Here is a 6,000-nt window from a genome sequence, read left to right on the forward strand (position 1 = left end):
GCGGACTTTTCGACATCCAAACTCCGACGGACTGAGTCCGTCGGACTATCCGATCGTGTGTGGGCTGCAACGGACTTTAGCTTCGCTAAAGTCTGACGGACTTTAGAAATGAAGCATGCTTTAAATTTTCCCGTCGGAACTCCGCCGGACCCGGTCCCCTTCGAAAAATTCGCTCGTGTGTGTGCTACTCCGACGGACTAATACCGACGCTAGGGCAGCTATTGGCTACTGTCTATGAACTTCCTACGTCGAATCCAGTCGTACGTCATCACGTTCGACTCCGTCGGAGTTTGGTGTGATGGTGTGTGTCCAAGTCCGTTCGGTCGAAAAATCCGCCAGAACTCCGTCGGAACTCCAGCGGAACTCCGTCGGAGGTTCGTCAGACTTAATTCCTCTCGTGTGTACGGGGCTTTAGGCTCCCTCATCCCTCCACACTCAGTCCCCCGTCTATGACAGATAGACATTCAGTTTGCTGGTATCTCTGCAGATCTTTTTATAACTAGACCCCTCAGGGTGAAACGTATTCACCTCGTTATACAGGACGAGGAATGTGGACACACCCAGCGCCGTGTTGCGTTGGAGATGAATGACGTTCGAACAGTCGATACAGGTGGAGGTGTGTTATGTTACTAGAAATCCCTTCTCACCCTCCTCCTGGATTCTGGAAGGACGTTATATGAGACGAGGCAGAAACACGTCTTCGCTCACTTCTGGTCTTCATAGGATAAGAAGAAGTTGGACGCTGCCAGTGCCGTGATTCCAGGTTTTCTCTTCCAGAATCTTCTGTGATCGGACTCTTCACCTTTCTAGAAGATATTTTCAAGCCTCTTCATTGTCGGGAAGTACAAATAATTTGATTGGAGGATGTATGGGTAGATATAACAAGGTGAGACTCCACCAACCATTCTTAAGTCATTCATTCTAATGGAGCCGAGTTCCATATTGGAAGAGCCGGCATGAAATGGGAACTAAATCTAATTCCAAATAGACCTGAAGTCTGTATATTGTGTAGGCTCCGTATAGATCGTGTACAGTACAACCTTGGTTTGAGAGCGTTTTGCAAGACAAGCAAAAAAATGTTTAATAAATGTTGACTTGATATACAAGCGATGTCTTGATATACAAGCGATGTCTTGATTTACAAGCGATGTCTTGATTTACAAGCGATGTCTTGATATACAAGCGATGTCTTGATATACAAGCGATGTCTTGATATACAAGGGATGTCTTGATATACAAGCGATGTCTTGATATACAAGCGATGTCTGATATACAAGTAGAGTCATCTCACAGCTGAGTATAAAAGAGTTCCATTTAATGAAGGTACAACATTTAGTAACATATCGCTACACTTAGAGGCTCTTCTCTTCTCTTTTATACTCTGTAGCTCTTGATGGATTTTCCTTCTAATCCCCCTGTGGAGTCTTCCATTTGTGGATGGATATTTTATGGTTACACAACCTGGTCACATTGCTACAATCTTTTTATATGGACTATAAACTGAAGGCCCTATGAATAAATGGTTGTGGAACGAATCATCCGAGTTTCCATTATTTCTTATGGGGAAATTCACTTTGATATACAAGTGCTTTGGATTACAAGCATGTTTCCGGAACGAATTGTTCTCGCAATCCAAGGTTTTAGTGTATACTATACATGGACAATGTTTACTGTACAGAGAGGAGGAGAGTCTGTATCTTTCTATATATCTCTGTGTTCGGCATCTCTCCTGTTTGGTCTAAACAAAGCGGAGTTTAATATTCTGAGAGCCGGTAGGAAATGGGAACTCCACTCACTGCTCACAGTACTTAAAGCAAGCGGGGGGGGCATGGGTGAGCCACCCCCTCTGTGTCAATGGTAACGCAGACGGGGCTCGGGAGCAAGCCCGCACAGGTGCCCCCATAGAATAGAACTTTCCATGGGGGGGCACTTTCCTAAGAGGGGGAGACCAGATAAAGCGGATGGTGCAAATCGGTTATGCAGAGCAGGTAAGTATAACAAGTTTGTTATTTTAATAAAAAATGAAGTTTTAATGTCGCTTTAAAGTGGTTGTAACAAATCACTTTGACCTACATGTAAGCCTAGATTAAGGCTTACCTGTAGGTCCAAGAAATATCTCCCAAACCTATACGGTTTAGGAGATATTTACAAAAAGACAGCCACCGCTGTCTATGGTGCAGGCGCACTGGGCAGGCCGTAGATCGCGGCGATATGCCACTCTTGTTGGCTCCCGTGCGCATGCGTGGGAGTGACGTCATCGCGGCTCCGGAGCAGCGAGACCTGGAAGTCACTGCGGGATACATGGCAGTGGCGAACATGAAGATGGAGGACCGCTTCGGGGGCTTCGTTCTCAGGTAAGTTATTCATAATGAGCTAGTATGCTATGCATACTAGCTCATTATGCCTTTGCCTTGCAGGTTGCATTTTTTTTTAACTGCCTTTACTTCCTCTTTAATACCAAATAGATCAGAAATCTGTATATGGTGTGGGCTTCAAATAGATAGTATATAAATGGATGGTCTATACTATATAGAGAGGAGGAGAGTCTGTATCATTCTATGTATCCCCGTACACAACATCCCCCTATTACTATCATGGGGGACTACAAGTCACTGCATCCCACCACTGATATCATGGAGAACTGCAAGTCCTAGCACCCCCATACTAATATCATGGGGGACTACAAGTGCCAGCATCCCTCCACTGATATCATGGGGGACTGCAAGTCCCAGCACCCCCATACTAATATTATGGGGAGGCTACATGTGCCAGCATCACTCCACTGATATCATGAGGGACTACAAGTCCCAGCATCTCTCCACTGATATCACGGGGGACTACAAGTCCCAGCATCCCTCCATTGAGATCAGGGGGAACTACAAGACGCAGTATCCCTCCACTGACATCACAGGGAACTAAAATGTCCATCATCCATCTATGAGAATTATCTAGCTGTGGTGAACTGCAGGTGTCAGCATACCCTCATCAACACTCCCTGAGTTCTACCATGACGACTGGAGGGATATGATAAAGACTGCAAGGGATGGATGCCCAGATGTGGAGTCTGTACAATGCTGAGCAGTGGCGTCACTAGGGGGTGGCTTTTGGGGGCTATATCCCTGAATCTGGGGCCCATAGCCCAGAGTCTCTGCAGGGGTCCCCATGGGAAGGGGAGGCTCTCTGGGGACCCTAATTTAAGGGGGATGCTCTCTGGGCACCCTGATTTAAGGGGGATGCTCTCTGGGGACCCTGATTTAAGGGGGATGCTCTCTGGGGACCCTGATTTAAGAGGGGGCTCTCTGGGAACCCTGATTTAAGGGTGAGGCTCTCTGGGGACCCTGATTTAAGGGGGGCTCTCTGGATAACTTGATTTAAGGGGGAGGTTCTCAAGTGACCAAAATGTAAGGGGGTTGTTCTCTAGGGACCTTGATTTAAGGGGAGGTTCTCTGGGGACCCTGATGTAAGGGGGAGGCTCTCTTGGGACCCTAATTTAAGGGGGCTCTCTGAGGACCCTGATTTAATGGGGAGGCTCTATTGGGACCCTGATTTAAGGGGGAGCTCTCTGGGGACCCTGATTTAAGGGTGAGGCTCTCTGGGGACCCTGATTTAAGGGTGAGGCTCTCTGGGGACCCTTATTTAAGGGTGAGGCTCTCTGTGGACCCTGATTTAAGGGGGGGCTCTCTGGGGACCCTGATGTAAGGGGGAGGCTCTATTGGGACCCTGATTTAAACAGGACTCTCTGGGGACCCTGATTTAAGGGGGAGGTTCTCTGGAGACCCTGATTTAAGGGGGGCTCTCTGGGGATATAAATTATATATATATATATACACACATATGCCCGCCCAAGCGTATGACTTTCTTTACTACGCTGCTATGGGCTCTAGCCCCAGATCTTTTGTAGACCTAGCAATGCCCCTGATGCTGAGTATTACAAAATGTTGGAGATAAAGTTGATGGAGTAGAAAATAAATCTTTATATTTCACCTCCTAATCCTAACTGATCCTCAACCCTTCACCACCCTTCCCCTAGGTGACCCCAAACCCGAAGTATCACCTGACCTAGAGGAGTCAGGAGAAGAAGAAATAGGGATCTATCTATATATCTACTGTTTATGTATGTATGTACTGTATGTATGGATCTAGCCTATCTATCTCTCAAGGAAGTCTATACAACATTTAAGTTGGCAATACTAATTATTTAACTGCTCCAATATCGGGCACTTTTACCCCCCCCTTCATGCCCAGGCCATTTTTCAGCTTTTAGCACTGTCACACTTTGAATGACAATTACGCGGTCATACAGCACTGTACCCATATGACATTTCTATATTTTTTCTTCACACAAATAGTTTTCTTTTGGTGGTATGTAATCACCATAAAAAAATGAAAAAACCCTGAAAACATTTAAAAAAAAAGTTTTTTTCTTAGTTTCTGTCAGAAAATTATGTAAATAAGTAATTTTTCTTCTGCACTGATGGGCACTGATAGGTGGCATGGATATGCGGTACAGATGAGCAATGACAGGCTGCACTGATGGGCACTGATTAGGTGGCACTGATGTGGAGGCACTAATATTCCAAACTATTGGGAACTGATAGGTGGCACTGATATGCGGTACAGATGGGCACTGATAGGCTGCACTGATGGGCTGCACTGATGGGCTGCACTGATAGGCTGCCCTGATGGGCACTGATTAGGTGGCATAGATGTGGAGGCACTAATATGCTACACTAATGGGCACTGATAGGTGGTACAGATATGCGGTACAGATGAGCACCGATAGTCAGCACTGAAGGGCACTGATAGATGGCACTGATAGGCTGCACTGATAGGCAGCACTGATAGGTGGCACTGATGGCCACTGATAGGCTGCACTGATGGGCACTGATGAGGCAGCACTGGAGGGCACTGATTAGGTGGCAATGGAGGGCACTGATTAGGTGGCACTGATGTGGAGGCACTAATATGCTGCACTGATGGGCACTGATAGGTGGCATGGATATTCAGTGCAGATCAGCTCTGATAGGCGGCACTGAAGGGTACTGATAGGTGGCACTGATGGGCACTGATAGGCTGCACTGATGGCTACTGATTAGGTGGCACTGACGTGGAGGCATTAATATGCAGCACTGATGTGCACTGATAGGTGGCAAGGATATGCGGTACAGATGAGCACTGATAGGCGGCACTGAAGGGCACTGATAGGTGGCACGGATATGCGGCACAGGTGAACAATGATAGGTGGCACTGATAGGTGGCACTGATGATGGGCACCGATAGGCTGCACTGATGGGCTGAACTGATAGGTTGCACTGATGGGCACTGATTAGGTGACACAGATGTGGAGGCACTAATATGCAGCACTGATGGGAACTGATAGGTGGTACGGATATGCGGTACAGATGAGCACTGATAAGCAGAACTGAAGGTCACTGATAGGTGTTACTGATAGGCTGCACTGATGGGCACTGATAGGTGGCACTGATGGCCACTGATAGGGTGCATTGTTGGGCACTGATGAGGCGGTACTGGAGGGCACTGATTAGGCGGAACTGGAGGACACTGATTAGGCAGAACTGGAGGGCACTGATTAGGTGACACTGATGTGGAAGCAGTAATATGCTGCACTGATGGGCACTGATAGGTGGCATGGACATGCAGTACATATGAGCACTGATAGGCAGCACTGAAGGTCACTGATAGGTGGCACTAATGATGGGCACTGATAGGCTGCACTGATGGGCACTGATTAGGTGGCACTGATGTGGAGGCACTAATATGCAGCACTGATGGGAACTGATTGGTGGCACGGATATGCAGTATAGCTGAGCACTGATAGGCAGCACTGAAGGGCAGTGATAGGTGGCACGGATGGCCATTGATAGGCTGCACTGATGGGATTGATAGGCTGCACTGATGGGATTGATAGGCTGCACTGATGGGATTGATAGGCAGCCCTGAAGGGCACTGATAGGTGGCACTGATGGCCCCTGATAGGCT

At 47.4% G+C, this 6,000-nt stretch overlaps 1 pseudogene; it reads left to right on the forward strand.

The window, feature by feature from the left end:
• The first annotated feature begins 667 nt into the window (after positions 1-667).
• The window catches only part of LOC143962084 (NACHT, LRR and PYD domains-containing protein 3-like), a 37,216-nt pseudogene continuing 31,883 nt past the window's right edge, over positions 668-6,000 (forward strand).

This window comes from Lithobates pipiens, unplaced genomic scaffold, assembly GCF_037356315.1.
Source record: "Lithobates pipiens isolate NorthernLeopardFrog02 unplaced genomic scaffold, aLitPip1_a1.2 Scaffold_8, whole genome shotgun sequence".
NCBI lineage: Eukaryota > Metazoa > Chordata > Amphibia > Anura > Ranidae > Lithobates > Lithobates pipiens.